This window comes from Pinus tabuliformis, chromosome 7 (genome assembly GCF_031772625.1).
Source record: "Pinus tabuliformis cultivar Carrire ecotype Pingquan chromosome 7, CPIR1, whole genome shotgun sequence".
Lineage (NCBI taxonomy): Eukaryota > Viridiplantae > Streptophyta > Pinopsida > Pinales > Pinaceae > Pinus > Pinus tabuliformis.
Window position 1 is genome coordinate 458,737,196 of NC_142293.1, and position 25,840 is coordinate 458,763,035.

At 33.2% G+C, this 25,840-nt stretch overlaps 1 pseudogene; it reads left to right on the forward strand.

The window, feature by feature from the left end:
- Positions 1-25,840, forward strand: part of LOC149247944 (protein LATERAL BRANCHING OXIDOREDUCTASE 1-like) — a 365,669-nt pseudogene that overhangs the window by 74,759 nt on the left and 265,070 nt on the right.

The following is a 25,840-nucleotide window of genomic DNA, read 5'->3' on the forward strand; positions in this document are numbered from 1 at the left end:
AATTATAACTTCTTCATGTTGTATGCTTTTATGTAATGTACTAATTTGCAGGACACAACAAATCTATAATGCCAAGCTTTTACATGCACATTCCATGAGTCATCAGACACAAATAGGGAGTTGATTTATTTTCCATGGTTACTTTTATTAAAAATAGATTGTTATTAACATCATGAACTAGACTAAAATTATGCTTTTGATATTCCTTAATTTGTTTCATTTTGGCGTACAATTTTTGCATAAGAATCAGGAAGGGAATGGCCATCTGTTCTTGAACAAACTTATGTTCTTTATTCCAAGTAGTTTTTTTAGCAGGTTTTGGATGATCAACTGATCATTAAGGAGATTCAATTGTTACTACAATTGGTCTTCAAAAGACTAATTTCATGAGAAATTCTAAAGAAAAAGACCATGATCATAAGAATGAAATTTCCAGAAAATTACAAGTTCTTGTAACTTCCTGTAAGGGTTTAATGGTTTGATATGTTGCATGACAGATTAGCAAATTCAAAGACTTGGGGGTTGTTCCTAAATGTACAAGGATGATGAAATACCTATCCACACTTGAATTCGACGTCTACAGGTGGCTGGTCAACGCTGGTCAACCTCAGCTATTTCAGCACAAATCCCAAAAATATTATTTGTTATTCTTGAGATTTTTCGACCTCTTTTGAAAAATTGTAAATCCCACCACTTGTCAAAGCATGCCATAATTCACTTTTTCCTAGCAAGAGTCATTATCCATTTTTTTTTTCCTCACATACACATCATTATACATTCCTAACCCACAAATAAAACCAAGTAGCTCACTTACAAGCTTTTTGTGCCACTTTCCATTTCCGTTGTCAGTTTCCTTTTCCATTTCCATTTCCATTTACAAGTTTGCAAATAAAATCCTGCTTCTATGTAAATCACTGAGTCCATAGTCCTTGAGTCTAAATATCTTTCTAAAAACACCTTGAAGCTTGCATGCCTTAAGGGCAAGCTATCATCCCGATTAACAATGGGAATACATCAATGTCCCTTGTTCGTCGGATCTTCTAAGTATTCGACAACAAAAAATTCATTCATGCTTAGAAAGATGTGTTAGGGGCACCTTGACTCTCATCCAAATCAAAGATGGGAGCTCTCATGTTGACTAGTGGCATCCATTAATGGCCACTAAGTTAACAATTTCTTGTTATGTTCGACACCGAAACATTTATTCACATGACAAGAATTGTGCCAACGAGTGTGGAAGACTTGAAGACATTTACTTTCATTTTGTAGCAGAGGAAGCATATTTACTTTCATTACTTTTCAGTTTTTGATGTAAATGACTTGAGGACAAGTCAATAAATAAGGCTGGGGGGAAGTGTAAATTTTGAATTTTGTATACCTTCCAAGCCTTATACATTTTCAGCCACATTCAACAGTAGATTCTAAACATTCAATAGAAGGTCCAACAACAGATTTAGTAGTATATGCAACAATAATAAAAGAATCACTTTTTCAACTTCATCCATCATTTTCACAACCATAAGAAGACGAATATGATCAGAATTTTGTAGCCACACATGCACAACTCTCATCCATTTTTGAAATGGTAAGTTGAGGTATGATATTTTCTAACCTTTAACCATTTAATTCCTTGAAAAAAAACTAGAATGATAATTTTTGGAAAAAAAGCACTTCCATTTCTCATTTCACATAACTGCCAAAACCATCGATTTGTGGGGGGCTATATTTACATTCATACTTTGTCACATTCATATTTTTCCATATTCATATATCACATTCTAAAACCCACATACTTTCCAAATATATTTACTATTACATCATCATGAGCATATAAATGGCTTTGTAAAAAGTACTTAAAAGTTAATTGGATGCCAACACAATCATGGTTGTCACACAAGAACCAACCATGATGCATTCCAACAAAAATACTTTGCAATAAAAATCACATTATCATTATGCAAAGATCATACATTGAATGCAACAAACAAAATATGGTTGAAACACAAGAACCAACCAAGTTGCAATTCAACAAACACACTTTGCAAACATTAGTAAATGATATCATGCAAAGCTTAAGCCAAAAAGCTCAAGTATCAAAAGTAATGTAATAGATTGCATGAGGACATACAATACCTTCAATTTGGGGGTATGTTGCACTTAATAATTATCCTTAAAATACATCCACTTTCACTCTATTCACACATTTTCTCACCTCTATTTCACCACCATGTCATCACATCAAGCTTCACTTTCATCATTATATGGGTTACCCTTTTGTTTTCCAAAACATTATTAATTCTTAATATTTTTAAGTGAATTTGTGGTTAAAATTTAGAAAATAATATCCTTATACTCATACCTAACAATTGGAATGAGAAATTTGACATGTGTAGGTACAAAGGAAGCTTCCAAGGCATCTTTATGTGGCACTCTATGTTCACATTCGAATTTGAGGAGATCATGGACCTCATGGAGAAGATCATGGACCTCATGGAGGAGATCATGGAGGATAGGGTTATGTGTCATCATTGGTTGAGAAATATGTGGATCAAAGGAGGGAATAGTGGATCTACATTTATGAGTTTTTTATCATAGCTTTTGTATAAATAGGAGTGTTATCTCCTTCATTTGTAATCTTAATTTTTAGAATCTTAGAACCTAGTCCTTCATTGTAACCTAGTAATGTTAATCTAGATAGAATTTAGAATAGTTTTGGTTTGGATCATATGAGATTATAACCATTTACTTTGAAAATTATGATGAATAAAATGGAGCTTCTTTGATCCTCTACATTTGATTTCTCTTTTGGTGTGCTTGTAAATCCTTGGAAGGATCCCCATCTCCTAGCAAGTACACTTTTGTTTTGGTAAGCTTTTATTTTATGTTTGTTTGTGAATTTCATTAGATTAAATTATTAGGTTCATATGTTTGAAATATTAATGAATGACCTTTCGTAAGAAAGTATTAATGTTTTCTTCAATGAATCTGATTTGTTATTTGATGTTTGATTTCATTAATTTATGTTTCTGATTTATATGCTTGAGATATAAACAAATAGTCTCTTGTCAGAGAGCTTTAATATTTCATGCAATCAATAAGAATTGTGTTTAGGAGCTTCAATTTCATTAGTTTAAATAGTTGATTAGAAATATTAATGAACAGTCTCTTGTAAGGGAGGTTTAATATTTCTTACACTTGTCACAATGTCTTTTAATTTTTAGATTTCATTTTGTTAAATGAATAAATAGATGATCGATATCCCAATGAAAAAAACACCTAGCTTAGTCTAGTTTGTCTCTGAGTCCATATATTGGATGATCCTCAAAGTTTTACTTACCCAGGTTGACAGTAAAAGAAACTGTAATTTACATCCACATTTTAGACCCAACACATGGAAAGACATTTCATCCAATATAAATGAAAGCATCTTATTTCACATTGAAAACATAATCTTGATATAAAAAAATAGAATCCAAATAAAAGATATACTATTTAAATTCATGTTGAAATTATAACATAAGGTGAGGCTAAATTCGTCTTCAACTTGTAACATAAAAATTAGGCAAGTTCAAAGCATATGGCATAGTACATTTGGACAAGTAAATCCTAAGAAGATGTCAACTTCCAATCGTTACCACAAGAGTTTGTACTTATTGTATTTTTATCAATTTTAATAAAAAATGTATGTTTATATATTATACATATTTTAAATTAAGACATTCAAGGCTTCTGATTTTAAAGGATATATTTTTTGGGTTTTTTCTTTTATTAAAAAAATTCAATTTATTGATATTCATATAGAATCAAAGAAAATTATTTACATATAAATGTATTTTCATAGATATAAGCATTATATATGTTACATATTAAATATATCAAATGTTTATATATAAATATATATTTTCAAAATGATCATATATAATGTTAAAATTATACATTATTGTACCATCTGCATTATTGATAAAAATTTCTAAAAAGTTATAATAAGATTAATCTTTTCAAAAAAACATATAATTTGTTGAGCTAAAAAAATATCTTCAACCAAAAGTTATCTTAAAAAAAGATAGTTGTGCCCTTTTTCTTCTTTTATATTTGTAGGAAACCAATATCTATGATGTTTTGTTCCCTTAATTTTTCAAAAAATAGAAAAACTTCATCCTTTATGAGTGATTCTTTTGATAATTTATCTGCTTCTTCATTGTATTGCCAAGAAATAGGAGAAAATAAAATATTTTGAAATCCGATATTAAATTATGAACCCTGAAATCCAATAATATAATATACATATCTGAAGTAAATATTTTCTAGTTTCTCAATCCATAATGTCTCTACAGTCTCCATATACTTGCAACACAATAATACCTTTTATGAGAGCAAAGTACAAGAAACCCCATAATGAAAGTAACACTTCTCTAGTATTAGTTCATATGCCATATCCCATCAATGAATTAAGCTTGTAATTAGGATTTATATGGCATAACCATGCCACCTCCACAAAATTTACTTTGACTTGCACCATCAAAATAACCTACAGGACACATATTCAAATATACATGTTGAGAATAGAGTCTAGCAACTTCATCTTTAATATATTTATGAAACTCTTTGAATAGATCCACAAATCTCGAATATACCAAATTGACAGGAATACTTTTACTCTCAAGCAATGCTAAATTCTTGAGTCTCTAGATACCCGAAGCCACAAAAATAGTAATTATTTTAAGTGGAAATTATGCAGTTGCCAAAAATATAAACAATCCTGAAATGATAGCATATTCCAATAACACACTACCTGTAAAATCAAAACAATGTCTCTCCACACCTATTTAGTGACCTCACAAAAAATAAAGAAATGATCAACATTCTCTTTAGATTTATGGAAGGCACTATACATACTATTTGACCACAACCCCCATGCTTGATGTAGCTATCCCATTCTAAGATCTTATCTTCTAGTAACAACTAGCAACGACATTTTAATTTTTTAGGAATAAACCAATTCTAGATCACTAAAAAACACCATTTCATAGAAATATTTACTTCTTCATAAACTATTTCCATATAATCTTCTTTTGCAATAACCCAACCTATAGAAATATTCCATGGACAATGTATCTCATCTACATATTGATCCAAGAAAATTCCATAATGATTCAAACCCCAAGATGTACGTCTCTCATTCAGCTACTAAACAATCTAGAAAACCCTAATCTTCAACATTTAAGCACATTGAAGAGCATAAGGATTTGAATGTTCATTTATGATTTGAGAAATGAACTTATACCCATTACTATTCAAAGCATCGATCAAATCAGCTAAGAGATTATAAGTATCTCCACCACCAACATAAGGATCTTCAATAAACATATGATACCCTTTTCCTATCTTCTATGCTAACTAAGGACCCATCCCATCAAAAGTAGGTACTAATTACCTCCAAATTATAGAAGCATTCCTAGCCTTTTTTAAAGGATTTCTGATCCACTTAGTTAATGATTAATTTTTAAGATATTTATCTTTCACCCTAGAACTCCATAAAGAAATACCTATCAAATGTCTCCATAAATTCTTCCAACATAATGCCTTCCCAAACCTATAAATATTATGGATACCCCAACCTCCCAACTTTTTAGGATAGCTAATTCTTTCCATTTAACTAAATGAAATCTTTTTTTACCTTTATTACCATTCCACAAAAATCTAAACATGTTCTCCAAATATTATTCGATATAAAACATGGGATTTAATTAGTGAAGGCAAGTATACATGAATATGATCTAAAACTACCTTAACTAATGTCAATCACCCTCCAAGAGAAAGCTATCTGAAACACACATTATCCACTTTTCTCTCAACTTTCTTGAGTAGCCATAACCAATTCTCTATCAAATAATTACTTGGTTTCAGATAGTGTCCCAAATATTTAAAACTCGAAACTAATATAACAAAATTATAAAGAAGTGTATTAGTTATCTATTACCATATGTCTTCCCCTAACTTATGAAGAAAAAATATGGACTTGGTGGCACTAACCTCCATGCCTAATGCATCACAAAAAAAATCAATAATTTCACAAAATATACACCATTCTTAGACCAAACCAGCTCCAAATAGTAACACATCATCAAAAGATAAAAGGTGTGTCATAAAATGCTTAGTTGACACCTTCAAACCCTTTAAACTATCATGTTTTCCCTTTCCAATCAACCTATTGCTCCTTCAATGACCAAAAGAAATAACAATGGAGATAATGGACATCCATGTCTTAAACCTCTTTTACCCTTAAATAAAACTAGAGCGGGAACCATTAATAATAAAAATAAAATTAGTAGACATTATAAAACCCATAGTCAATCACTAACATGTAACATAGGACCAATCTACAAAAGTACCAATTTGAAAAATCCCCAATCAACTTTGTCATAGGATTTTACCAAGTTCATTTTGAGTATTATTTCCTCTAGCTTATTTTTCTTCACTGAATGAATACACTCTTGTGTCATCCCTATAGCATCAATAATCTATCTATTTTCCAAAGACCCAAACTATTCCTTAGAAACCCTTTGTGATAATATTCTTTTAATTATATTTTTTATAATCTTAGTTGTAATCTTATAAAGCATATTACATAAACAATTCTTATAAACTCATTAAAAGAAGAAGGATTATTACTTTTTGGTATAAGTGCTATAAACATATCATTAAAACCATTGATACTTTCCTTGAGATCTAGATTCTTGAACAACCAGTAGAATATGATTTACCAAAATGTAAAAAATATCTAAAAGGATTTCTATAGTCCATCCACTAGGCCATGGAATTTTATATTTTTAAAACCCTTTCAGGACATATTTAACCTAAAAAATGTTCACATGACAATCAATGCTAATATTATCTTCCTCTGAAAATAATTTAGGATAATTTGAACAAATTTCATCATAGCCCCAATATTCCTTGAACCACGGTTCTTATATAAAGAAGAAAAATGCTTAAAACCAATTTCTTCTAAATATTTCTAAGAATTAATAGGATTATTTTCCCCATCCTTCATATCCCATATTGCATTAGTTATCCTTCTATGATTGGAATATTTGTGGAAAAGTGTTGTATTGTTTTCCCCATTTTTCACCCAAATGGCCTTACTTTTCAATCTCCATGTCTCTTCCTCTCATTTAAAATTTTTAGCTTTCTTCTCTTCAAGAAATTTAACAAAAGTTAACTTAGATTCTGAAAAGTCACCAAACCCATTCTTCAAATATTCATCATTAATATTTTCATCTACATCCACTAATTGTTTTTTCAAATTTCTTTTCTTAATCTTCTCCCAATTAATCACTTCATTGTTGAGTAATTTTAACTTATCAACCAAGTTCTCCATCGTTGAACCTAACTAGATCCTATTCGTTAATTTCCACTTTTCTTTTACCAATCCCAGAAAGTCCATATCCTCTAACCATAAATGATTAAATTTAAATGGATATTTCAAGACATAATCTTTAATCTCCAATTATAAGTAGCAAGGCATATGGTCTGAAAATGCCTACATTTTCCACCCATGACCGATACATGTTTACTCATGACATAAACTTTTTCATCATTTAGAATTTGTCTAATCTTTTTGAAATTCCATTTATATCAACCCTACCATTCCCCCAAGTAGGGATTAAAGTAACGAGAACCATATCAATTAACCCTGCCTCATTAAAAATATTAGAAAAGTAACGAGCGAGAGGACCAAATCTATGAATATTACCTTAAAAAATCATTAACAGAGTTAAATTCAAATATCCTCCAATAATAATATAATATTCATCCAGTGGGCCTTCTAGAATGACCCTTTCCAAAAATACCAATCTATATTTCCATAACAATTAATAGTATTGATCAAATGGTTGAAACTTCTAATATAACCTGCGATCATGATATCATCACTTATATGAAAGGGAATAAATTTAGAAACCAAATGGTTCCATGTAGAGGGAAATCCCTGAGAAAGTCCTCTAGAATCCATTAAACAACACTCCCATATATGACAAGAAAAATATATCTAGCCTTCAAACTATGAACTAGATTAGAATAATATATGAATTATCTATAAATACTAATCTCCTGAGGGAAATAATTTCTGGAGTTCCTCGAAACCCCCTGATATTAAGTGATAGATAGATAACTTTTCAAATACCAAAGTAGGATCACCAGCTCTAAGGGCCCTTTTAGCACAGCCAAAATCATACCGACGGCTATCTCTTAGATTAATTCCTACCGAAGAACTAGTAAAATATTTCTCAAGATTTTCCTTCTCCAACAATCCTCCCATTCCATCACGTGACCTTCCACCCTTATCTTTATCTATTTTTGGCTTTCGTATAGTAACATTTCTTCTATCAATATCTAAATTACTCTCCTCCACCCTAGCAGAGTAAGAACCATTTGAATTTTCCGTTTGAATTTTCTCCCTTATGTTTGGATACCTTACCCACAAAAGTGTAAATCTGCAATGGATATTTTCTAAGAGCATCTTTAAAGGAAGGAAGCAATGTCAAAACCATTATACTTAAATATTTCTCCTTAGCTGAGATACCCACCATATGAGATATTATATGGGATCAATGAAGGAAATGAAATATGATTTAAAATAATCTCATATTCCCAATACGTTTTTTTTTTTTTTTAAATCCTTATTTCTAATCAAACCCTCAACACAAGAATTCTTCACAGGATACAACCTAAATAAAGACCAAATTTTGACACATATCTAAAAGGATCCTTACCCTCAAAATTATCTCCAAGCCTTTATGATTTTGTAACCGTAATGTAGAACTAATTTTATCAATAGTAAATAACTCAAAAGAATATGAAAATGACTTAGTTCCAAAACTAGAAAACTGAAAATCCGTTGCAAAATCACAAGCTTTAATCATTTCAGTATTTTGACAAACTTTCCCCACAAAATCATTTAAATATTTATTTTCTTCATATGAAGAAATAAAGATTATTTTAGGAATACTAAGTGAATTATAAAAGTCATGAAGATGCATTTCAACTTCCACATTAGAGAAACAATATCCGTATAATCTTGTATATTCTTCAACATTGAACATGTTTCCTACAACACTATACTCCACCTATGGCTTTAAATAAGGAATATAGTCACTAGTCTCCAAAGGACCCTTGAAGTCAATATATCAGCATAGACCATGCCCAATCTTCCCTTTCTCTGCCTGGAAATGATTTTGAGACCATCAACCTTCTTTGTCTAAGTAGCCCCACGAAAATAAGTACATTCCATCTTTGTATGTCCAACCTCTGAACATAAATGACACCTAAAGGGAATTTTCCAATAATAAAGCCTCTAAATATTTACCTTATTTGCCCATAAAATCTCAATCTCAATTGGTAGCCCAACCAACATCAAATTCCACCAAAATATTCGTCATCATATTGTCTAATATATACAAGCTTAATTTTTCAATAAATATAAATCTTCCCACAAAATTAGTAACATCTATAAACACCTTGTTCATCAAGAGGGCCAATGGGATCTCAAGAAATAATAACTAGAGATGGCCGATTGTTCTTTTTTCCTTCAACGAATTGAAGTCTTGATTCCATCTACTTAAAACTAGAGAACCCGAACCAATAACCTAAGGGGATTCTAAGCATTTCAAAAAATCCTTCTAAAAAATGGAAATTTAAACAAACCCAATTATTCAACAACGTATGAACATTAGGACATATCAAAAAAATTTCTTCCAAGTGTTTGCAAGCCATCCCAACCACGAAGTCTTGATTAATACCCTATACTCTACTCTTCCTACCAAATCCCTCGCCAAAAAACACTCCACCCTTTCAATGTTGACATCTATTCCAAGAGCTATGGAGACCTTTCCAATTATTTACTTATATAATTTTATCACCCAATTTTTTTGGAACCTCAAATGAAAGGTCTTCACCTCCTTGGAACCCTCGGCTAGTTTGACCAAATCTCACTTCTCTCAACTTTCTTTGAAAATTCACTAGAGTCATTTAAACTAGGGATACTAATCCTCAAAGTCTAATGAAAAACACCCTTATCCTTTGGTGACCCAACAATATTCACAACCTATTTTCATTAGTTCTAGTAAATTTATCCCGACTCTATACAAACTCTGACCTCGTAGTCTAATGAATAACACCCTTATCCCCCAATTACCAAATAATAAAAATGATTTTTTGTGCAATAGTTCTAGAAAATTGATCCTAACCTTGTACAAACGCTCACAGCCTCTGAAATGAAGGTCTAGAAAGTTCTTTTGATGTTTGTGAAAAACCTAAGTTAACCTCACTAACTAGCGCTTTTTCCCTATGATCCTGAGACATTTTATCTTTATTAGTAGAAGAAATGTCATTGCCAATCTCTTTACTAACCTCTAAATTGAGTAATCTAGCATGTGTCCAGAATTATTCATGCTCAACCCACTCCAAGTTGTCCATTGGACACATGGATCAAGGACCCTCAACTTTAATTCCTTGCCTGAAATCAACCTTCAATGTTTCAAAAAATCCAAATAAATGAGGCCAAGATTCGCTATGCATCATTACAATCAATAAAAATCACCCATGTCACCAATATACATGCATAAACTGATCAAAAGTTTCACAGATCTAAAATCACAGAATGTTGATTAGCAATATGCACCATCCCAAAAATACTTCATAATTGATAATGAAATAAAATCAGCAATCAATACGTAGATAAATATGTGAAACCCAATTCAATCCCTAAGCTTGAATTCAAAGCATTGGTCGAGAAAGAGTAAGGCAAGAAGATTAAAGCTCTATGGAGTGATAACGGTGGAGAATATGTCTCCAATGAGTTTAAGAAATTATGTGTAGCGAAAGGGATTAAACGAGAGTTAATGGCACCTTATAACCCTCAACATAATGGGGTTGCTGAGAGGAAGAATAGGAGCATTGTAGCAGCAACAAGGGCGATGTTGCATGATCAAGGCCTACCACTACACTTGTGGGCTGAGGCATGCAACACAACAGTTTATGTTCAGAATTGTAGCCCACATCGGATACTTGAGAGTAAAACACCAAAGGAATCTTATTCTAGTAAGAGGATAGATGTTGGTCACTTCAGGATTTTTGGGTCATCGGTTTATTTCCGTGTGACCAAAGATGCACAGAAGAAGCTTGAGCCAACAACAAAGTTGGAGATCTTTATGGGGTACACTAATACTCCCCACAACCATCGGGTGTACATGCAAACCAGTCGGATGACAGTGGTTCACAAGGATGTCAAGTTTGATGAGGAGAAGGCAAAGTTCTATGCATATGTAGCTGCTGCCTTAGGGACTTCTTGATCAATGAATTCCTTCAAGCCATTATCTTCTAGCACAACCTCCATCCTGTCCCTCCAAGGTATGAAATTTGAGCTGCATTCCAAGGCATTCTCAAGCCTCAACACATGGAACGTCATCTCCCGATCCTGAACTATGTATGCAAATTCAACTTTCACTTGTAACCCAGAAACTCAAAACTTCGAAATCTCCTCTAGAGGGATGATTTTAAATCAACGATATCTCACTGATCTGAGCTCTGATTCAACCGATTTTTTTTTTAATTTGGGTATCTTTTCACAAGGTATCCAAATCTCCAATTTTTTTTTGCTGAAAATTTTGCACAGAAATTCTCAAAAAGTCTCTGCAGACACTCGACAAAAAAAAAATCTTACTCCGATACCATGTAGAAAAACCTATAGATTCATAAGCTCATGTAATATACTAAAATAAGAGAGAAGAATATACTTCTGCTCTTTACATCGGAAGCCCATAAACATCGAGCAAACAATAATCAATAGAGGAAGAGAATCAAATCCATATAACACAATAAATATCCGGGGAAAGCCACAGCTCAAAACCCCACTATCTGTTTTATATTAATCAGGAAAATCAAGAGGAAATTACAATGTGTGTTCTCTCTAGAACAATCCCATCACTCAGCCAATTCAATCTCCAACTCATAAGCAATCTCAAGGCCAAAGCTTAGCCAATTCACAAGCTCTCCAAGTCTCTATTCCAATGTTTAATTTGTATGAAGAATAACTTGTATTTAAAGGGAAATAAAACCTTTAAAAATAGTGCAATCCCTCAAGGATCAGTCGCTGATTGCATGCACTATTAGTGCAACTTAGGAAAATCTAAAACAAATAGTACATTTTCGTTGCACTCTAGTCTCAACTGGGTCTTTCTCAGAATCAACATGCATGAGTTTCTGATGGTGGAACCTTCAGTTAACTAGAGTAGCACGAATTAGGTCACTAGTGTCCCAACTCACTATTTACTCACTACTAGTTCCTGAAACTGATTGGAACTAATTTAACTGGACTTAACTCAATAAACTGAGTTAACTAATTCCAACTCATTAATAACTCATCCTGAACTACTATAACTTAGGAAGAACATATAGATGTCTTCTAAAAGATTTCCAATTTGAATTTCCTAAATTAATTAAGTTAATTAAACTTAATTAATTATTTTCAAATTGCTATGAGAAAAGAATTCTATTTTATTTCACAGTTTAATTCTAGGACAAATTAAACTCGAATTTCTTGTTGCCATTTCTTAATATTATTACATCGAAGATCATTCTTGTTACGATTCCACATTAGTTAAACCCTCCATTAATATATTTTCCCTATCAATTGAATATCCTTGAATGGAAACCATCCTTTTGTCCAAAAATATCCTATTGTTCACATAGAAGAACACTCTAAATGTTCAACTAGAATATATTTTTGGTTTGGAGTCAAAGTATTTTCATTTTTATTTAATTTTAATGGTCGTCACATATTATTTTAATGCGGTTACATTGAGATGCACTTTAGCCTAGTATTGAAGAGATGTTGTAATGTAGCGAAAGGGCCTAGAACTAAATTTGATTCCAACAATCCCATTGGCATTGTCCATCTTCCTTTTATTCAAGGAACCACAAACAAGTTGGCATAAATTTGTAAGAAAAATAATATCTCTACCACCTTTAAACTAGTTTCCACCATTCAGTGTTCCCTCAGGTTTGTTAAAGATTGGATTGACCCCTCTAACTTTAAAGGGATTTACATGATCCCTTGTTCTTGTGGGAATCCTTTTAAAGGTGATACTGGATGTTTCATCTAGTGTAGGATTCAAGGGCATGTAATGGGCATTAAGCATAATCGCTCTAAACCTTCAGTTGTTGTTGAACATTATGTAAATACTAAGCATCACATATGCATTGAGGATGCTTGTATCCTAGCTAAGGTTTCCCATTATCATCACAGAAATTTTAGGGAAGCCATTGAGATTGAGAAACGTGTAGCTAACTACCTTAACAGGGATGATGGCTAGAGAATCAGTAAAAATTGGATCATTTCTTCTTCCTCAAGATATTTTTCTTAATTTGTCTCCCTAACTTTGTAGTTGATTTATTGTTCCTCTTCTTCTTTTTAATACTCGTATTTTATTTCCTTTTGGACATAAATTTAATTATTTTATTTTATTTTATTTCTGATTAATGTCTCTCCCTTTTTATTATTTATGGATTAGACGTTTATTTATAATTATTCTTTAAATTTTCTTTTTATTAACCTTATTATTTATTTATAATAATTTATTTTCTTTGTATTTATATTATCTTATAGTAATTTGGTTATATTATAATAATTTGTTTACTTAATCTTAAATCCTTGTTAGGTATGATCTACTAAATATCTATATAACTATTACTCCTTTATAATTATCATTTTACAATTTATTAAATATTTATTTAATTTAATTTTCTATATTTAATATAATACAATTTTTTTATTTCCCTCTAAATGGTTTATATATATATATATATATATATATATAATATTAGTTTTTTATTTAATTATGAATTTTTATTTATAATTATATATTTCTATTTTTTATTTTCTTCATTTTATATATTTCAACTATTTATTTAATTTAATTATTATTTAATTTATTTATTACTACTTATTATATTTATTTAATTGAATTATTATTTTATTTATTTATTTCTAAATTTATTATTCATTATATTTTTTACTTTTAACTAATTTTTTGATTTTTTGAATATTTTATTAATTACGCTGTAATGCGTTCCCCTTTGAAAAGAACTCCCTCCCGTGCCACACCTGTGCCTTTTTGTGCCTTTGATCTAAGTGTTAGATGATAGAAATAGTCTTGATCATCAGATTGAAAAACGGTATTAGTTAGTTACAAAACTTATTAGTTAGTTATAATCCTCTATGGGACTATTCATCATCGTCTCCGGGCGTACAAGAGTATTTATCAGAGGTCCTTGAAGGTCCGTGTTGTGTAGTCATGAGTACCTAGACAGAATGCATCAGTCTTTGGCTTGTAGTCTGGTCGGTGATGGAAAATGCATTTGTGCTGGATTCGGGCCCTGTTTCGAGGCTTGTAGGGTAGATTCATCAATGGTCCCAACCAAGAAGCTTTCCTCAATTCGGACTTCGATAATTGTTGCAGAGATGGCCATGGGGATCATCTTGATGAGCATTTTGGTATGCGTCTTTGTCATCTAGGTTCGGTTCAATCTCAAGGACGACCCATCTGAAGCCATGACAACCACCTGCAGGAGTAAGTTACTAAGTACACATCTGTCGACATCTAAGTGTTCGAGAACCAATAGTGAGATAAAGATTCTCCATGTGCATGTCTTCCACGAAGAGCTCAAGAGAGCCACAAACGAGTTCTAGAAAGACACCGAGGTAGGTTGCAGAACCTACTGTTGCGTTTTCAAAGCGGTGCTCTTCGATGACCGTGTCGTACCACCTCACAATATTGTAGTTCTTGAAAAATCTAGTATTTTCAAGAAACTTTTAAGTTTGATCACATCATCGTCGGCTTAGAATTGCAGTTTGATCTTTCCCTTTATTATCATTTTGTAGGAATGGGCAGCCATCTCTAACATTTTACATCTTTTGCAGGATTTTCATTCTTGCTTTATTAGGGTATGTTGAGAGTTATTGTGTAATGGAATCTTTTGTAGGATTTTCATTCTTGCTTTATTAGCGGATAAAATAAGTTAAGTTGAACTCAATGTCAGAAAAATCATTCCAAGATTGAAACAAAGATTACAAAATAATAATCAGCCAAAACTTGTTCTTTCTGGGGCTTAATTATACATCTCCAAATTGTTGGGGATTTTTCTGGTAAAATCCCAAAAACAAAAAAATGAACACACAGAGGCAATGCTCTATTTCCTTCTCTCCACAAGATCCTTTGCACAGGGAAGCTTTAAAAAAATTTGACTGAGAACAGAGTATTACACCACCATAAAATGATTTCTATTCATTAAAACAAAATGCCTGATACATATTCATCCTCTTTGCTGAGAGGGATTTACCAAAAATACATTCAACAAAACTCTGTCTCCACCTGAGAATTTACACTGCTGGTGTGTAAAACCCATTTACATTTACTGATGTAAAAACATTTTACATATACTGCTGTAAAACAATTTTTACATGTGCAGTAAAATTTTACATTACATTCACTGTAAAAAAAAATTCTTTACTCACACCATACGCTCTTGCTTCCCCTTTGTTTGGACAACATCCAAAAACTTACATTTTATTGTTTCGCACTGTTGTGCGGTATTTACTCCTTGCTTCAAACGCTGGTCTTCATCTTTTTTTTAACACCATGCACTGCTGTGCGTTTTTGTGTCATGCTCACATAATGGTCAACACACATTAAAAGACATATTACAAAGAAAACATATGCCAAAAAAAATTACAGCGGCAAGCACTTTTCGTTTCACTTGTTATATCATATAACCGCAAAACAAAACATATATATGATTCGTTGACTTACCCATTCTTCCGTGCAAGCAATAAAGTATTTTACCTACTATTATGACGGTTTTATTAAATGCCTTAATATCAAAACTGCGGTCAACGAAACTTGAATTTTACTCCACGCAATATTTATTCGTTGCAGGCTCGTATGCTACTTTGGTTGATGGACGACGGAGAACGATCAAGAAAATCGGACGGTTGACGTCGATTTCGGGAGCCCACTTCATGCTGAACATTAGCATCCGAAAAGTCAGTTCTGTTGACGTATGTAGAGGACCACGTGGCTACATTACATTGTATCGGAGTCGATTATACGAAAACCACTCCACACCAAAAGGCGGTCCGAAATATGACAGGGGTAGTTTCTGGTTTTGCTGCGGCGGTTTGGGCGTTGTACGCATGTGGTTGAAATTACGTTTTCAACACTCCCCTTTAATTTCAACTGCTGGGCATTCAGTCATACCCAAACACTTCCTCAAAAATTCAAAACTTTTCTGATCCAATGGCTTTGTCAAAATGTCTGCTACCTGTTCTTGAGTCCTGTAATGTTCTAGGACAATTTCTCCATTGTTCACCAATTCTCTAATGTAGTGAAACCTTGTATCAATGTGTTTCGTTCTCTTATGAAACACTGAATTCTTTGACAATGCAATAGCTGAGCTATTGTCACAAAAAATCACTGTTGTTTTTGCCTGCTCTTGGCCTAAGCTCCTCAACATTCTTCTCATCCAAATTTCTTGACATGTTGCTGCTATAGCTGCCACATATTCAGCCTCTGCTGTAGACAATGCTACAATAGACTGCTTCTTAGAAGCCCATGAAATGGCTCTTGAACCCATATGAAAAACATAACCAGAAGTGCTTTTCCGATCATCTACACTTCCAGCCCAATCACTATCAGTGTATCCAATTAAATATGAATGTTCTGAGACAGTATATAAAATGCCAAACATTTTGGTACCTTTGACACACCTTAAAATTCTTTTTACTGCCTGCCAATGTGCCTCCTTTGGCCTCTCCATGAATCTGGAAATTAAACTAACAACAAACATAATGTCAGGCCTAGTAGCTGTTAAATACATTAGGCTGCCAACTATGCTCTTGTACAAGCTAGGATCAAAATCCTTACTGTTGTCCCCTCTGCTGAGTTTTAATCCCATTACTGTGGGAGTGATCGCTGCTTTGCATTCTTGCATGTTAAATCTGCCCAACACTTGATTTACATATCTAGCTTGTGAGATAAAAATTCCTTTTTCATTTTGATCTACTTCTATGCCTAAGAAGTATCTCAAGAAACCCATGTCAGTCATTTCAAATTCCTCTTTCGTGACTGATTTAAAATTCTTAATGAGCTGATCATCATTACCTGTGAAAATAACATCATCAACATATAAGACAACAATCAAAATTTTACCATCTTTTTCTTTGATGTAGACTGTGGGTTCTCCCTCACATTTGTCAAATTTATTATCCAATAGATAGGAATCTATCCTGCTGTACCATGCTCTTGGCGCTTGCTTCAGCCCATAAAGAGCTTTCTTCAATTTGCACACTTTGTGCTCTTCACCTTTCTTCTCATAGCCTAGAGGTTGTTCAATGTAAACCTCTTCCATTAACACTCCGTTTAAGAATGCCGATTTCACATCCATTTGGTAGACTTTCCACTTGTTTTGAGCTGCTATGGACAGCACTGCTCTCACGGTTTCCATTCTTGCAACCGGTGCGAAAGTCTCCTCATAATCTCTCCCATACTGTTGCTTGTACCCTTTGACAACCAGCCTTGCCTTGTGCCTTTCTATCTTGCCTTCAACATTGCTTTTGGTCTTGTAAACCCATTTAACTCCAATGACCTCTTTACCTTTTGGTAGCTCAACCAAATCCCATGTTTTGTTTCTCTCTATGGCATTCATCTCTTCATCCATAGCTTCTATCCATTTCTTATCTTTGATTGCATCTTCGAAATGAATAGGATCATCAACATGACAATACAAGGCAAATAAGGAATTCATTCCTTCATCATAAATGTCACTTAGATTTCTAAACTTCTTACCTCTTTCATTTGGTGTGCAAGTGCTTGAAGATGCACTTGAATTTCCTCCTTGTGGTGTGCTTGGAGAAGCACTTTCATTTATCCTCAATGGTGTCCCTTGCTGTCCTTGTGTTGGCGCTGCTGTTTGGGGATGTATTTCAGCCACCTCCTCATCATCTTCATCATGAGACAAACAGTTTTTAACATTCACTGTCTTCTCTATGCTTCCATCCCAAGCTTCCTCTTCAATGAACGGAACATCTCTGCTGACAAAAAACTTCTTGGTAGATGGGATATACAACCTGTAAGCTTTGGATTCCTCACTGTATCCAATGAAGATACATGTCTCCCCTTTGATGTCCAACTTCCTCCTTAGCTGATCTGGAATGTGTGCATAGGCCACACATCCAAAAACTTTCAAGTGGGTGACACCTTGCTTTCTCCCACTCCATGCTTCTTCCGGCACTTTGTTCAACACTGCTTTTGTAGGACACCTGTTCAAAATATACACTGCACAATTTACAGCTTCAGCCCAATAATCATTTGGCAAATGCTTTGCCTTCAGCATGCTCCTCGCCATATCCATGATGGTCCTATTCTTCCTTTCAACAACTCCATTTTGCTGTGGGGTGTACCTAGCTGTAAACTGTTTGTGAATTCCATTTTCTCTACAAAATCGTAGGAATTCCTTGGAGATATACTCACCTCCTCTGTCAGTTCTCAAAACTTTTATATGCAGCCCGCTTTGGTTCTCCACAAGTTCTTTGAAATTTCGATATTTTTCAAACACTTCACTTTTGTTTTTGAGAAAATATACCCAAGTTTTTCTTGTAAAGTCATCAATAAATGTTAGGAAATATTGGCTGCCTGCTAATGATGGATTTTGCATTGGTCCACATAAGTCTGAGTGGACAATCTCTAAGGGTGCCTTTGCCCTTATGCTTTTACCTGATGGAAAACTTTCTCTTTGTTGTTTCCCCAAAATGCAACCTTCACAAAGGCTGTCCGGTTTCTCTATCAGTGGTAATCCTTTTACCATTCCTTTTCTACTCAAAAAGTTTAGACCTCCAAAATTGAGATGTCCAAATCTCAAGTGCCACAACCAATTTTCATCCTTTAGCACGCTTTGGAAAGCCTCTTGGGTGACTGCTGCAATTTCTCCTTTGTTTTTCAAATCTGCCCTTATCCTGAGAGGGAACATCCTTTTCCTTGTCATCTTTACTTCAACAATGCATCTTTCGCTGGGTGCTATATCCATGATGGTGCATACATCATTTTTGAAGAAAACATTGTACCCCTTATGGACAAGCTGTCCAATACTCAAGAGGTTACATCTCATTCCGGGGACATAGTAGACATCTGCTATGGTTTTCTTTTCTCCTTGCTTTGTAAATATTTTTACCTCTCCTTTTCCCATAACAGAAATTTTGCTATCAGTTCCTAGTGTGACTTCTGATTTCACATTTTTATCTAGGGCAGAAAAGAAGGCTATGTTTCCTGTCATATGGTTGCTGCAACCTGAGTCTAAAAACCATATGTCCTCACTGTTTGTTTCAGCCATGTTACAAGCTAACAACACATTATCTTGGCTGGTGTTTTCTCTAGTGACATTTGCATTTTGTCTATTACTCATATCATGTTGCTTCTTCCTACATTCACTGGCATAATGCCCATATTTTTTACAATAATAGCATTGGACATTGGATTTTTCATACCTTTGTCCTTGAGCATGATGTTGTCCTCTTTGTTGGCTGCTGCCTTGGCCTTGGTTTTGATTTGGATTGCTGCCTCTTCCTTGAGAATTTGCTGGACTGTTCCTTCCACCTCTGTTCTGGCTTTTGCCTCTTCCTCTCTTGTTTCCTCTGCCTTGACCTCTTCCTCTTCCAAAAGACATCTGGGTCTTAAAGGCTTGCTCTAGAGATGATTTTTCATTTCTACTCAACCTCTGCTCATGTGTTATCAGTGATGCATGAAGCTCATCAACTGAAAAGTTTGAGAGATCCTTTGTCTCTTCTATGGTGGTGACAATCACATCAAACTTTGAGGGTAGGACCCTCAACAGTTTCTCCACAATCCTCCTTTCTTCAAGGGTTTCTCCATGAGTCCTTATCTATGTGACCAGACCAATTACATGTGTGAAAAATGAGTCAATGGTGTCTGACTCCTTCATGCTCAGATTTTCAAAATCTCTCCTCAGCAATTGTAGTTTTGCTGTCTTCACTTTCTCCATGCCTTGATAGGCTGTTTTGAGGGTTTGCCATGCTTCATTGGATGTCTTAGCTGCTGCTATCCTTGGAAACACACTCTGGTCCACTGCTTGATACAACAATACAATGGCTTTTGCATCCTTCTTCCTATTGCTCTTCAGCAGATCTCTCTCTCCCTGAGTTAATGCATTGAACTCATTTTCATCTGCTGGTTCTTCAAACCCAGATTCAACTAATTCCCATAAATCTTGAGAGATAAATAAAGCTCTCATGGTTATTGACCAGTAGTCATAGTTCTTCCCATTAAACTGTGGGAACTGGGTGTTAAACATACCCATGCTAGTGCTGGTGCTAGCCATTCCTTGCATTCTCAACTATGCTTCAATTTCTTAACTGTGTATCTTAAAACACTGACTGCTTCAGCAGTAACAAAAAGAAAACTTTGAGGAATACCTGAATCTTTTGCCTGAGACTTCACTTTGCTGGAGAAGATTTGCTGCTGCAGCAAAAGACTCCTCCCTTCAGCTTCTTGAACACCTTCAAAGAGCCTAAACCTGCTCTGATACCACTGTTGGGGATTTTTCTGGTAAAATCCCAAAAACAAAAAAAAATGAACACACAGAGGCAATGCTCTGTTTCCTTCTCTCCACAGGATCCTTTGCACAGGGAAGCTTTAAAAAAATTTGACTGAGAACAGAGTATTACACCACCATAAAATGATTTCTATTCATTAAAACAAAATGCCTGATACATATTCATCCTCTTTGCTAAGAGGGATTTACCAAAAATACATTCAACAAAACTTTGTCTCCACCTGAGAATTTACACTGCTGGTGTGTAAAACCCATTTACATTTACTGATGTAAAAACATTTTACATATACTGCTGTAAAACAATTTTTACATGTGCAGTCAAATTTTACATTACATTCACTGTACAAAAAAATTCTTTACTTACACCATACGCTCTTGCTTCCCCTTCGTTTGGACAACATCCAAAAACTTACATTTTATTGTTTCGCACTGCTGTGCGGTATTTACTCCTTGCTTCAAACGTTGGTCTTCATCTTTTTTTTAACGCCATGCACTGCTGTGCATTTTTGTGTCATGCTCACATAATGGTCAACACATATTAAAAGACATATTACAAAGAAAACATATGCCAAAAAAAATTACAGCGGCAAGCACTTTTCGTTTCACTTGTTATATCATATAACCCCAAAACAAAACATATATATGATTCGTTGACTTACCCATTCTTCCGTGCAAGCAATAAAGTATTTTACCTACTATTATGACGGTTTTATTAAATGCCTTAATATCAAAACTGCGGTCAACGAAACTTGAATTTTACTCCACGCAATATTTATTCGTTGCAGGCTCGTATGCTACTTTGGTTGATGGACGGCGGAGAACGATCAAGCAAATCGGACGGTTGACGTCGATTTTGGGAGCCCACTTCATGCTGAACATTAGTGTCCGAAAAGTGAGTTCTGCTGACGTATGTAGAGGACCACGTGGCTGCATTACATTGTATCGGAGTCGATTATACGGAAACCACTCCACACCAAAAGGCGGTCCGAAATTTGATAGGGGTAGTTTCTGGTTTCGCTGCGGCGGTTTGGGCGTTGTACGCATGCGGTTGAAATTACGTTTTCAACACAATTTGGTGAGTGCGTTGGGCAATGGGATACCTGCGATGGTGTTCGCAATGGCTATCATGTTGACGCACGGTTAGGTTTCTAATTTTTCCAGGGAGCATTTATTACCTGCATGTTATGATATGGTGATGTCAATTTGGATTAGTGTGGAATGAGTTCAGATTAGAGAAATTTAGCGTTAAAAGTTTGCCAAGTCAGGGCAAAGTCTTTGGTGCTGCAGTTTACATAGGCGGGTCGATGATTGTCAGCTTGTACAGGGGTCCTGTTATAGCAATACCTTGGTCTCCTCGCGGCCTTCACCATGGGCATCATATAATGTCAAGTGACACAACTGATATCAACAAGGACTAGATCAAGCGTTTTCTACTTGTAGTGATTGCCAATATCGCTTGGTGCGCATGGATTGTTCAACAGGTTTCAAACCCTAACCTCAGATTCGATTAGGGTGAATATTTTTGAAGTTATATTTTTGTTTTATTGGAATTATTATGAAGATGTTACTTATTACAAGAATACGTTGAGGTTCGATTAGGTTTCTAATTTTTCCAGGGAGCATTTATTACCTGCATGTTATGATATGGCGATGTCAATTTGGATTTCTATGGAATGAGTTCAGATTGGAGAAATTTAGTGTTAAAGGTTTGCCAAGCCAGGTCAAAGTCTTTGGTGCTGCAGTTTTCATAGGCGGTTCGGTAATTGTCAGCTTGTACAAGGGTCCTGTTATACCAATACCTTGGTCTCCTCACGATCATCACCATGGACGTCATATAATGTTAGGTGACACAATTGATATCGACAAGGACTGGATCAAGGGTTGTCTACCTGTAGTGATTGCCAATATTGTCTCGTGTGCATGGATTGTTCAACAGGTTTCCATCCCTAACCTCATATCATCATATTCGATTAGGGTGAATATTTTTGAATTTATATTTTTGTTTTACTGGAATTATTCTGAAGATGTTACTTATTACAAGAATATACCTCATATTTGATTAGGTTGAATATTTTTGAACTTATATTTAAGTTTTAGTTGAAAAACTTAAATTATTTTAAAGCCGAAGATGTTAGTTATTACTAGAATATACTTGTTTAAACTATTACAATATTGGACCTAGGTCGAGAAGATAACAACATTTATCTTAGTCATCCATACTACATATCAATAACTAAATACATATTATCGATCATTATACTCACTAAAATTATATTTACAATTAAATTCAAAAAGTTAAAATTAAAATTTTCTAAACTTCTAATCAAATTTTAAATCTTTGGAACTCCACCAAAAAAAAACTGCAAAATTTTACAATATTTTTTCAAAAATTACAAATTCTTACATTGACAATTTTGAAATTTTATTTTCAACAAATAAATTTCTGTATATTATGTTTATTTATTATGGTATTTAGATGAATCTTCTAATATATAAATTATCATTGAAATATTTTTTTTTTTTTTTTTTAACAAATAAATTTCTCTATATTATGTTTATTTATTATGGTATTTAGATGAATCTTCTAATATAGAAATTATTGTTGAAATATTTATCTTTAAAAATAAACCTAACAGCTTAAAACCACTTGCATGTCAATTTCAATTCCATAATACAAACTTAGATTATATGTTAATTTCAATTTCAATTCCATAATGAAAGCTTAGATTATATGTAAATTTCAATTCCACAATTGACAATTCCATAATAATAGCTTAGATTATTACTTGCATGTCAATTTCAATTCCATATAAAAACTTAGATTCTATGTTAATTTCAATTTCAATTCCATAATGAAAACTTAGATTATATGTCAATTTCAGTTCCACAATTGACAATTCCATAATAATTGCTTAGATTATTACTTGCATGTCAATTTCAATTCCGTAATAAAAACTTAGATTATATGTTAATTTCAATTTCAATTCCATAATGAAATCTTAGAATATATGTCAATTTCAATTCCACAATTTGACAATTCCATACTAATAGCTTAAATTATATGTCAATTTCAATTCCACAATTGACAATTCCAATAGCTTATATTATATATCAATTTCAATTCCGCAATAAAAGCTTAGCTTAAAAGTCAATTTCAATTAAACAAACAATTCAAAAAAATGCCTCAAGAACTAGGTGATAAGTGCTTAGCTTAAAAGTCAATTTCAATTCCACAAACAATTCAAAAAATTGGCTCAAGAGCAAGGTGAACTTAGATTATATGTTAATTTCAATTTCAATTCCATAATGAAATCTTAGATTATATGCCAATTTCAATTCCACAATTGACAATTCCATACTAATAGCTTAGATTATATGTCAATTTCAATTCCACAATTGACAATTCCATACTAATAGCTTATATTATATATCAATTTCAATTCCGCAATAAAAGCTTAGCTTAAAAGTCAATTTCAATTAAACAAACAATTCAAAAAATTGCCTCAAGAACTAGGTGATAAGTGCTTAGCTTAAAAGTCAATTTCAATTCCAAAAACAATTCAAAAAATTGGCTCAAGAGCAAGGTGATATGGTAAATAGTTTGCAGGAAGTAGACCTTTCAAGTTGCCAATATATTCTATGTCATGATTTTTCCTAAATGATACCTTCTATATGTCATGATTCTTCTTAAATCAACTTAAAAGTCAATTTCAATTCCACAAACAATTCAAAAAGAGCTAGGTGATAAGAGCTTAGCTTAAAAGTCAATTTCAATTCCACAAACAATTCAAAAAATTGCCTCAAGAGCTAGGTGATATGGTAAATAGTTTGCAGGAAGTAGACCTTTCAAGTTGCCAATATATTATATGCCATGATTCTTCTTAAATTTATGCCTTCTATATGTCATGATTCTTCTTAGATTTATTATATTCAATGATCTTAAATTTATGCCTTCTATATGTCACGATTCTTTCAAGTTGTCAATATATTATATGTCATGATTCTTCTTAAATTTATGCCTTCTATATGTCATGATTCTTCTTAAATTTTTTTATATTCAGTGATCTTTTATATGTGATGATTCTTCTTAAATTTATTCTTCTTAAATTTTTTATATTCAATGATCTTTTATATGTCATGATTCTTCTTAAATTTATGCCTTCTATATGTCACCATTCTTCTTAAATTTATGCCTTGTAGCATTTTCTTTGCAACATCAGGTGCAATTGAGGGATCAGAATATGTTCATCTATTTAGTATTACAATTATGTCATAGATCCTCAAAACAATTTTCCAAATATTTATACTCTCCAATAAAATATGTTTTGTCTTGTTAGGTAAACATTTTGATTAAGTAAAATTACATTACAAAATAATAACATAAAATAAAATAAAATTAGTTAAAAAACCTCAATAATTAAAATAAATAAAATTGTCGATTTAAAGCTGATTATTTTAGGGTTAAGGTTTTAACCACCCATTATAGGGCAAAAACTGAACTATTAACCGAAGATCGAAGTAATGCCTTGGTGTTGAAAAACATGATACTATGAAGACGTTACGAGAAAGAAGGTTTTTATTTGTTGATAATTAAATAATTAAAATACTTATTAAAATACTTTAACCCGTCAACTTTTCAGTACTCAAGGAACATCGGTCTTATAAAATTCTTATCGTTGTGTTTTACATTGAAAAAGTATACATAACGTTGAAATTACAGCAGGAGTTGGTCATAGTAGCGTCTTATGAGTTGATGAGAAGGTCTGAAAAATTGCAGATTATCGATTCATACCAGAAAGAAAAATGAGCCCCGTATCAGAAGTCTCCAAACCAGGGATGAGCAAATTTGTAACAGTCCCAAATGTGCAGGAACTCAGTAGGAAACAATTGGAGACAGTGCCAGAGGAATATGTCAGATCAGAGGAAGACAGACCTACGGTGAAAAGCCCAACTCCTGACAGTAGTACTCCGATTATTGATTTGAAAAATCTCTTGGACAACAATCGTGCGGAGGAAGAGATGCTCAAACACTTCACATGACTTGTGAAGAATGGGGATTTTTTCAGGTTTGTGACTCATCTCAATACGTTTCGATATGGGTTGATTAGTTTGGAATTTATTTTCTAAATTTATTATCTAGATTTAACCAACTATCCAAGTG